Here is a 10,956-nt window from a genome sequence, read left to right on the forward strand (position 1 = left end):
ACATTTTAAGTGTGGTGTTTCAAAGCAACATGACGGTGAAAGACAGACAACTGTACTTACTGCAGTGCATTAACATGTCATCCGATTTCATTATTCTGTACTGAGTTACTCAGAGGCCTCACAAACAACAATCACTTGTTAAATTGCCTGGAGGTTTATGCAACACACAGACAGAGGGCTGTGGCATAATAGCCCACACGGTCAGGGCTCGTGACTGCGACTGAATTACGGTCGCATGCGCCTGAGAATTTCGGTAGTGCGACTGTTTTTGAGATTACGATCGCACGGTGCGCCAATAAAAAAATGAGCGAAAATTAATACGTGCGCCTAGAATAATGGCTGCAGAAGTAACTCGTCAGCTGAAAATAAACAAGCTCCACGCCCCGCTGACTGAAGCGGAAAATCTAGTCCCCGCCCCCTCGCGTGCGCATCTCTGCGGATGGTCCAACACTGCATGACTTCGATGCACTGCCAGCGGTCAGGAAGTACCTACACTCTGGCACCAGGTCAAGGAGACTTGACTTCAGGCGTGGTGTAGACCACAGTGTCTAAGGGCCTTTAGGCCATGAAATAAAAAAGTTGGTTGTCGCAAATAATGGTGTGATTCGTCTTTCTTCTCCAAGAACCAACTAAAGTATATACCACACATTGACAATTGTTTTGCACCTGTGTCAATGTAAGTTTTTTCTTTCATACTCTATTCAAATACTTTATTCTAGGTTGTTAACATTGCTTAAATACATATAGGAATATTACTTGGTATGGCCAAGAGTTTTGCTTGTTCTCCAAATTTTTTATATAATAGTGGTGCGCCTAGATTTTAGCCTGTGCTCCTAACTTTTTAGGGTTAGGAGCACAGTGCTCCTAGGTCAAAAAGTTAATTTTGAGCCCTGACGGTGCACTATTCCAGACAATCAGCAACACAGAGTGTCCATGGATGAGCACAGGTCAGTGAAATGAAGGACGAGAGGTGAGGCCACTGACTGAAGGGGAGGGAGGGGTTAGTTGGGCTGACGAGTTCAAATATCAACTCCTTTTCTCAGGAATTGTTTACTCCACCTTAAACTCAGAGTGATTGTGTTTCTATTAGTATGAATGTATGTGGATGCTTGTATGAAATGGTACATTTTGGTATCTGGCACTTTTCCAGCTTTTTAGACCCAATAATAAAAAAGAAATTTCCCCCATATTTCCCCCCAGGATGTACCAAATGATGACCTCAGATAAATGCAACAAAATTATTTTCTTGCTCTGAGCCATCTCAAAATTAATGAATTTTGAATATAATATTGGGGTCAAAAATAGGACCAAAATTGGGACATGAAAAACTACCTAGGTGTCAGTGCATTTGATCTGGACCACATGGCTTCAAATGGTCTTATATACTGCTATAAATAAATACACTGTGTTAAATTTGATGATCCTAGTGGTTTTTCTAATCCAGACATGTGGGTTTTTCATGAATCTCAGTCTCATTCCAGGTTTTGTATGTAACCCATTGTGTCCACTAGCATTACATGCAGAACCTGCCCAGTTAAACGCATATAAATCGTGAATGATTTTGCAACAGCAGCCATTTTAGTGAAATACTCTGCCTTGCAAAATTAGTTCAATTCCCAAAATGTACCTGTGAGAGAATAAAGAGATATTTAAAAAAAAAAAAAAGCACATAATTTTTGTCCTTCTGACGTGTTACATGCAGATTTTCGTATTAGATATAATGTAAAAATAATATAAAAATGTGTTTTATCTGAAAAATAGTTTTTCTTTTATCTCAGTAAGTATTTATTTTTAAAATAGACCCAAAGGGCTTCCAAACTTGCTTCATAACATTAGTCTACATCTGGTTTGAATTTTTAGCTCTCATGTCCTGTTTTCATAGAAGCACTTGTGTGTAAATCTGTAGAGCAAATCAAGTTAGCGTCTGATACTTCTAAAAGTACAAAGTCTCTTGATGGAATGCATGCACTCACTCAGACTTTTTATTTTTTCTCAAAATGTTAGAAAAAAATTAAAAACAGAACCCATTTTTTGATCTGTCACAAAATTGGCCCTTATCCCTCTAATGTGTTTGATAGAAAATTGGAGTAGTTTTGTGTCATCCTGCTGGCAGACAAACAGACACAGATACAAGCTTAGTCATTGTTTGCATATCAAGAAACAAATTGACTGGTTTTTATTGGTTTCCATTTGTCTTTGTCTTTTGGCTGTCACCATATTGGCTCTTTGGGGCCAAAGGTGACCACATTTGGATGAAAGGTCATAGGTGAGCTACTGTTAAATGCTAGCTCAGTGACATGGTTCAACAGTACTCTTCAAACACTGGCGTAGTATGGTAAGGTTCATTTCCACTTCCTCCACTTCTATTTCCAAACATCTTATTAACCCTTAGGGGTCCACAGTCACAGCCCCATGGCTGAATCACATGACATTTTCAACATGTCATAAGTCGGTCACGTAGACCACTGGGGGCAACAGCATTCGAAAGTGCGAACTTGAAACACTCTTCCACATTTTATTTGATGTTGATAGAGCAAATACAACTGGAGAAATGGTGGTTTGAACCCAGAGCAAACAAACGTGAGGAAAAGTATGAAAATGAGGTGAGGTGGGCATTATGTCTTCGTCATTTTTGTCCTTTTTCAAAACAGAAAAAACTGGCCGAATCTGCGGATTCCAATCCACATTAGCAATACAGGTAAGGGTGAGGTTGACCCCCACCTGAACCGGATGTGGAGAGGTGAGAAAACGCCTATGTAAAGATATGCTTTTATGTCAGATATTTGAGTATAGTTTTAATTTATTTATATTTACATTTATGCATTTGGCAGATGCTTTTTTCCAAAGCAATTTACAGGGGAAAACCAATCAAATCAATCAATCAATCAACCAAATTTTATTTATATAGCGCCAAATCACAACAAAAGTTTTCTCATGACACTTTACATATAGAGTTGGTCAAAACCAGACTCTAAGCCAACCTACAGAAACCCAACAGAATCCTCCAGGAGCAAACACTTGTGACTGGTGACACTGGCGAGGAAAAACTTCCCTTTAACAGCAGAAACCTGGAGCAGACCCAGACTCCTGGAAGATGGCCGTCTGCCTTGACCAGTTGGGGTTAAAGAGAGAGGGTAAAGAAAGAGAAAAAGAGAGAGCGATAGAGATAGAGACAGGGGGAGAAGGGGGGAAGTAGGGGGAGACACATGGATGCAGTTGAGAATAAGTGAGTGATGACGATGAAGGCAGGAGAGAGGCAGGACCACCGCAGCAGGTCCAGAGATGATCCTGGGAAAACCTGTGATGATCCTGGGAAAACCTTATTAATATATTTAAAATGGAATGTTTGAAAGTGCTAGGACAGGAGGTGCTCTTGGAAGAGCTGGGTCTTCAGGAGCTTCTTGAAGATAGGCAGGGAGGCCTCTGTTCTGGTAGTGCTTGGTAGATTGTTCCACCAATGTGGAACAACCCATGGAAAGAGCCTGGATTGTCTTGTACAAGGTTTCGGGGCCACCTGACAATGTTCCCCAGATGAGCAGAGTGGTCGTGGGGCAACATAAGCTTTTATCAGTGCACCTAAGTAGGTAGGAGCAGACCCATTGAGAATTTTGTGGGCTAGGATTAAAGATTTGAATTTGATGCAGGCAGCTATGGGTAGCCAGTGTAACTCAGTGAGTAAGTGTGTGACATGTGCCCTTTTAGGCTGATTGAAGACCAGACGCACTGCTGCAGTCTGGACCATCTCTAGTGGTTTGAGAACACTAGCTGGGAGGCCTGTTAGAAGAGCATTGCAGTAGTCAAGGCGGGAGATAACCATAGTCTGCACCAGGAGCTGGGTGGCCTGTTAGGTTAGGTATGGCCTGATCTTTCTTAAGTTGAACAGAGTAAAACGACATGATCAGGTGACAGAGGCAACGTGATCTGTAAAGGTCAACTGATTATCAATCATGACTCCCAAGTTTTGTGCTACATTGGTAGGAGCCAGAGACAAGGAGCCAATTTTGATGGAGATGTCATGCTGTGTGGTTGGCTTAGCTGGGAAGACCAGCAGTTCAGTTTTGGACAGGTTCAGCTGAAGGTGATGGGCTTTCATCCATGCAGATATGTCAGAGAGACAATCTGAGATTCGCGCTGAGACTGTGGAGTCATCAGGTGGGAATGACAGATAGAGCTGGGTATCATCAGCATAGCAGTGATATGAGAAGCCGTGTGAGTGGATGATGTCGACCCAGTGAGGTGGTATATATGGCAAAAAGGAGGGGGCCCAGCGCAGAGCCTTGGGGGACCCACGTGGTGAGGCGGTGTACTGCAGATGTGTGCTCTAACCAGGACACTGTGAACAACCAACCAGTGAAGTAAGATTGAAACCAGGAGTGTGTATGGCCTGTAATACCCATGTTCAAGAGTATGGATAATAGGATTGACAGTGTCAAATGCTGCTGATAAGTTGAGTAGAATGAGTACTGAGGACTTGGCTGCTGCTCTAGCCTCTTTCAAGGCCTCTGTCACAGACAACAGAGCCGTTATTCATTACAATTTTAATTCTATATATCTAAGATCTGGAACCAATGTTCACTTTTAAAGTCTTTGAAAAGGTTCATTAAGCATCTTTGTGTTATTTATGCAATAAATTTTATAAATTTTTCAAATCGGATTTTATATTTGTTGTGTGTTTTTTGGCCTTTTGTGTTGATATAGTAGGTTAAAGTGAGAAAAATAATAGGCAAATGAGATAGATGAACTTGTGTTGAAAAAAAGATAACAAACGGGTAAAGTAAACATTTATTTATATAGTATAGAAAGGCAAAATCAAAAGCATTCAAAAATGGCAAAAAAAAAAAAAGCTCAGACCCCTAAGGGTTAATGGAGCCTTAATTACAAAAGGAACCACTAGAACACTTATTAGAGGGTCCACATGCAGAAGCAGAAAAGCAGAATAAGAGAAAAAAAAACAGTTAAAGAGAGAGACAATTTAAGTCTATGGGAGCCCTCATCTAGTGGCTGTCAGCGGTACTACACGATAGCATCCTCCTACAGTTCTTGCCCCTTGAAAGTGGAGATAATAAGAGGAGCTCATCAAAACACACATTCACACACACTTACTGTTCAGTCTCTTTCCCCTCTGGTGGGAACGCAGTTTACCTCTTCAACCCTCATTACCATACCAATAGTGAGTAGACAGCTGAAGCTAGTTTGTCAAAGGTATTTTAATTACCAATTAGAAAGTTGGCTGCCAGAGCATTAACTACTTCAATATGTTTTTCGTTCTCCTTCTTGTTCTCATGGACTACATACACAAACGTAGGTGTGTAGCTTAGGGCACAAGGTCCCCTGGTGCTATAGCCTTGATAAACAATGTCCCATTCAGCTCCATATGAATAATTAAGGGTCGAGTGTTGAAAAGAGGGGGTACTTGTTTATTCACACAGAATAGCCTTGTCGATGGGTGTATACCAGTGATGCAGAGATGCCAGAGGAAATCATGACCCACCGTGACATTATCTAAATGGCACACTTACAAAAGACATACACACAAAGTCTGCATTTGTACACTGTGACACACTAAACAGCATTCGTAAATGATACACCAAGTGGATAAATACTGTGGTAATATCAAATATTGATGTGGATTTGGCAGAGGAAGCATGTGAGATCCTTATTAAGAGTGTTCCAGTGTGTCTACCTGTTCCTGACTGTTCAAAACCTATGGATTTTTTTTTTCTTTTTTCGGAGGAATGGTTCAAAGGTGAATTTGGCCCGGTGAAAAAGAGGTCAGCGCATTTGATAAATTATTTCCTTCAGCATGAGATCATAAAAAAGCTTTACTGTAAATTGCAGTGATAAAACCCGAAGCTTTGCAGCTGTAGATGTCAACCTGGCAGGTTCCATAATGTCTAAGTGTGAGTAATAATTTGCATCTGCTCTGTTGGCCTTTTCTGCTGCCTTTTAAATATATAATGATGAATATATCTTTGCCTCTTTGTTCTTTTCTCCCTCATGCCCTCTGACTTGATCCGTCTGCTTTTATTGACTGCATAGCTAACTTCACCCTGCGGAGTTGATAAGGGAAAAGTGCAGATCTGCAGAATCCAACAGTTTGGGCACGTCAGGAACGGTACATGCAATGATGCACATTCAGAGGAAATTAATCCGCTTTGAAACAATATCGATATGGCGCATAATGCAGTATGTAGCTTATGAAACACAAGCTCAGAGTTAAGGAACATGGACAGCTGCGAATGCATAGCACATACAGTGAGAAAAGCGATCTCAGACAAACGCTTACTATCTTGTTTATGCTCTAATCCTATTAATGTCTATAGGCAAAGACAGGACTGCCACTTAGCTTGTAGCAATTACTTAGCACAACAGTTACAAATGCACAGCTTTGAGCCTGAGGGGTTACAGCTCACATACCGTGAGACTCAAGTGAAAATGATCAAGGACGCTGGCCCTGCACTCTGCATGACTTAACAGAGGCTTTTACAGTACGACAGATTTCATGCACTTTTTTTTTTTTTTTTGCTTTGGTGTATTTTTCTGTTGGGTTATCACTTAGTTTTAGCTCTTTCTGTTATTGTATTAGCATTTCATACCAGCTGCTGCACGGTTTGACAGAAAATGGAGTAATAAAGACAGATGTGACTGCACAGCAGGAACTGGTAAGTCAAAGCCTGCAGTCAGGGTATATGGCATTAGCAACACAGAGAACCAGACAGCTGAACCGCAGGGGAACTCTGTGAGACACATTCAGATTCTCTGATGGATCGCAGTTGAAGCAATAATAATTCAAATAAAAACCATTAGACACAAGGAGACTCTTGTCATCACTGTAGAATTAGGTTCACAGGTACTAACAAACATCCCACTGTCTCTTTACAGAGGTGATGGAAGCATAAGTAAGGGAGGCAGTAAAAATAATCTATGTCTTTAATTCATCATTCATTTAATTATTCCTTTAAAAAATGCATATATCAAAATTCCTAATCAGCACAAGATGTGTGTGTGATTTTGTGAGAAAAAAAAAAAAAAGAACTCATAAATGTTGCAGTGTTGAGGATGAAAATCTTTTAAGAATTCCAAAATGAATCACATGCTCATTGGCCCATGGGCCCAGCTTTCCACTAAATTTAATTGGAATCTGTTGACAAGTTTTTGAAATCTCAAGCCAACACGAAGAGACAAACAGGGAAAAAAAAAAAAAAAAAAAAAAAAAAGCACATCGTCCCTGGCAGAGGTAAGAATGATATTTTGTTTTCAACAAAACTACTAGAATGCAGAGCCTCTGTAGCATACAAACCTTCACCAAAATAAGAAGTGTAAACCCAGAGCTGTTTGAACAGTCTGGAGGATTAGTAACATTGTACACATCTAGGCTAGTATAGTTTGTCTAATATTACACAAACCCGAGCTTCATTACGATATTAACTATTTATATAACCTTTATTTAAACAGGAAAAAAGCTCACTGAGATTAAAAATTTCTTTTTTCAAGAGTGTCCTGGCCAAGACAGCAGCAGAAGTTACACAAAATAGAAATCACAGCCATACATCCACACTAATATATATAAACACAATGAAAGTCAGTACTAAAAACAAACTAAAAACTGATAAGAACATACATATAAATCATCACCATTATTTTAAAAGGTACTAAAAATATAACAACAATGTTCCTTTAAAGCATCTCAAAGCGGAACCCAATTAAATCAATTAGAAAACATCTACATCCACATTTGTCCTTTTCCCATTGATTTAAAATGACTTTGAATGTATTAAAAGAGACCAGCTCCTTCAGTTTATTGTCCTTCTGTAGGTTGTTCTAGGCAGTGGAAGCAGAATATTTGAAAGCTTTCATTCCCAGTTCTGTTCTGACTTTTTGAACCCGTAAAGATAACAGATCCTGGGACCGGAGACTGTATTATTCAAGTCATTCCAACAAATGTAGACCACCAAATATGATGGAAGTAGACCTAGGATACATTTATAAATAAAAGAATACCAATGTTTCAGCCTATGTGTAAAAAGATCTATCCAACCACAAAGACCCAAACAGCCACTGGTGACCAAAAGCATTTACTTTTCCAAAATGTTTCATAACTGTTGATCCACTAATCCTATCAATATGTTGTAAATAATTGGTGTAAAATACAGCTTATCATTTTTTTCATGGTCATCAGATATGACCCATTTGGATGTTCAGAGGCTCTGTAGTTACCGCGGAATAACCATCATCTTCTACAACATTGATTCACCAGTAAAACCCATGGAGTTGGATCAATGTCAGTGGATGGACACGACTGGTTTATGTTCAGTTAATGATACGTTTAACTGAAAGTCACTTTTTCTTCAGTTTTCTCTGTTTCTGATATAATAAGCCTCAACTTTAATCTGAGTTTTTATTAACATTTACATGATCAGTGAATTAAATATAGGGAAAACCCTTCTTTTCACTTAAAACACAGATAAATCACTTAAGTTTAAATCTACAGAAAAAATTGTTTGGGAACTGCTACAAAAGTAGCACCGAGTCTTTATGGGTTGACATTGTTCCTTTTTCTTTAGATTTGCAGACACAAGGGTCTGGGATACAAACTGGACCGTTTTTACAATGCAGTTTTAGAGTTTGGCTTAGTGAACTCTTGCTCTAAACATTACACACATTGCATCATCTCTCCATCCTCCACATGTCCACAAAATCTGATATATGCAGCAGCCAAGCACGACGTCTCAGTATTTAAAACTTTACCCAAAAAGTTTGACCTTAATTTCCAAGGGTAGATTTGCGTTCCAGGTTGGTACTAAATGGATTTTAGGTAAATTATAGCGTACTCTAAAATACTGCTGATCCAAATCCAAGAAAGACATATATATTTCTCTTGACAAGCAATTGAGCTCACTGTTTCCAAGCTGCTTTGTTTCTGGGGACCCACTCTTTAATGGCTGGTGTGATGAATTCCCTGAACAAAACAAATAGATTAATGTATGGACTCAAAAAATATAATTAAAGGAATTATATTCTTTGAGTCTTGATTTGCTATGTTCAGGATGGCAAAAATGTAAAAACTCTGGTTAAATCAAGAACATATGGCAATTCGTGATGTTCGATACAACGGATTTCCTTTCTGATCTGATACCAAGTAAAATTCAGGCTGGCATCGGCGATACCAATCCAATACCGATACTTTGTATAAATACACTTAGGGCCGGATCTACTAAGATCCCAATTTGCGTGCAGTAATTTGCTTGCGCAGTCTAGAATTTTGCGTGTGGGGTGTGACCACGGTTTGCGGGTGATTTGCAAAGATTGTTTGTGCAAATTACAACAGTCTTGGAGACCGCCCTATTTAAATGAGGGTTTTGTGTGCGCTGCTGGAGACAATGCGCTGTAAAAACTGTCCTGGGATACACCAGCACTAATGGGAACAGTGCGGTGAATGATCCAGACACAAGGAAATAGAACGTTCAACTCATTCATTCATTTATTTTTCATGTTAAAGTTGTGTGTGTGTGCGTGCGTGTGTTTGTGCGCGCGCACGGGGGGGAGTTGGAATGAATGACTGGCACATACACATAATTTTGTCACACTGTAGCCTAATGTCAGCGCATATTTTTAATCACAATCATCAGGAGCTGTTAAGTGTGTGTGTGTGTGTGTGTGTGGGGGGGGGGGGGGGGGGGCATATGTCTCAATTACTTTTTCTTCCATCACTCCAAAAATATTCACACAAGGGTGAAAATGCATTCTCTGCATCTTGTTTCATCATTTCGATGTCTCCTAACCACTTCCATGTGTGTGCAATTACGCATCCAAACCGTTTGCTCCTCCTTTTGAGACGTGTTAAATATAGACGCAGTTTCTATGAGTAAAATTGGTTTCGGGTTTGATAAATGACTTTGCGTGTGCTAAATTAATAGATTTACATTTTCTCCTCCCACCACATGCACAATTCTGTGTAAACACCCCAAACTGCATATTCATTGTGGCAAATGTACTAATTGGATGCAGACGCGCTATTTACACCTTTGAAAGACGCAACACTTATTGTGCACTGTTAGTAAATCAGTTTGTACATGTTTTTGCGTGTGCAATGAGTTTGTACACGCTTTAATACACGCAAACCTTTGCTAGATCCGGCCCTTAATGTCTGGAAAAAAATAGTTTATTTCAAATCATAACTTTGTATCTCCTACTGTCATAAGTGAAAAAAAGTTAAATCAAAAGTTATTTTATCAAAACAGAGAAAATTGTGAAATCTATCGTTAACTAAACATAAAACTGTGTCTCCATCCACTGTCACTGACCCAACTCTATGGGTTTTACTGGTGAATGAATATTGTAGAAGATGATGGTGTTTCCACGATCACTACGGAGCCTCTGAACGTCCAAATGGGTCAAATGTGATGACGATGAAAACACGACAAACTGCATTTTACACCAATTATTGACAGGTATTGATAAAAAATACAAGACATGAGAGTAATTATTGTTTAATTATTAAGATTTATTCTAAAAATATAAACTTGCATATTATTTGACCGATTGGTGGGGCCTCGTCCCCTTAGTTACTCTTGCTACATCTGACAAGCTTTCGGAGCCTCAGGGTCTGCCACAATGTTTAATCCACAGAAGACATCTCTGTAGTTGAGTTTTAGGCTTTAGGAATGGGTGGAAGAGAACACCTCCTTCCAAACATTCAGGATATCTGCTGTTGGAATTACAGGTTCCAAAGGCACACCGCTTCAACATCTTGCTCAATGCTAATTTCTGCTCCCTAGTAACAGTTGCTAATGTAGGATTGGACGAGGGCCGTTTTAAGGCAGAGTCTGCTGATCGGTCAATTCACATTACATGAACGTGTTAACATGAAACAGGAAAATACTGAACATGTAACACTTCAACAAAAGCATCCAACACTGACATTTTCCCTCATTCACAAGTTTCTGTTAAGGATCA

The 10,956-nt window shown here is 39.5% G+C and overlaps 1 long non-coding RNA gene across 1 annotated transcript in view; it reads left to right on the plus strand.

The window, feature by feature from the left end:
- The first annotated feature begins 309 nt into the window (after positions 1-309).
- LOC115423454 (uncharacterized) overlaps positions 310-10,956 on the plus strand; it is a 17,650-nt gene continuing 7,003 nt past the window's right edge. The window contains exons 1-3 of the long non-coding RNA XR_003935968.1: positions 310-321; positions 2,789-2,792; positions 7,357-7,363. This is a non-coding gene — a long non-coding RNA (uncharacterized LOC115423454). The remainder of the gene's footprint in view (positions 322-2,788; positions 2,793-7,356; positions 7,364-10,956) is intronic.

Source organism: Sphaeramia orbicularis, chromosome 1, assembly GCF_902148855.1.
Source record: "Sphaeramia orbicularis chromosome 1, fSphaOr1.1, whole genome shotgun sequence".
NCBI classification, from domain to species: Eukaryota; Metazoa; Chordata; class Actinopteri; order Kurtiformes; family Apogonidae; genus Sphaeramia; species Sphaeramia orbicularis.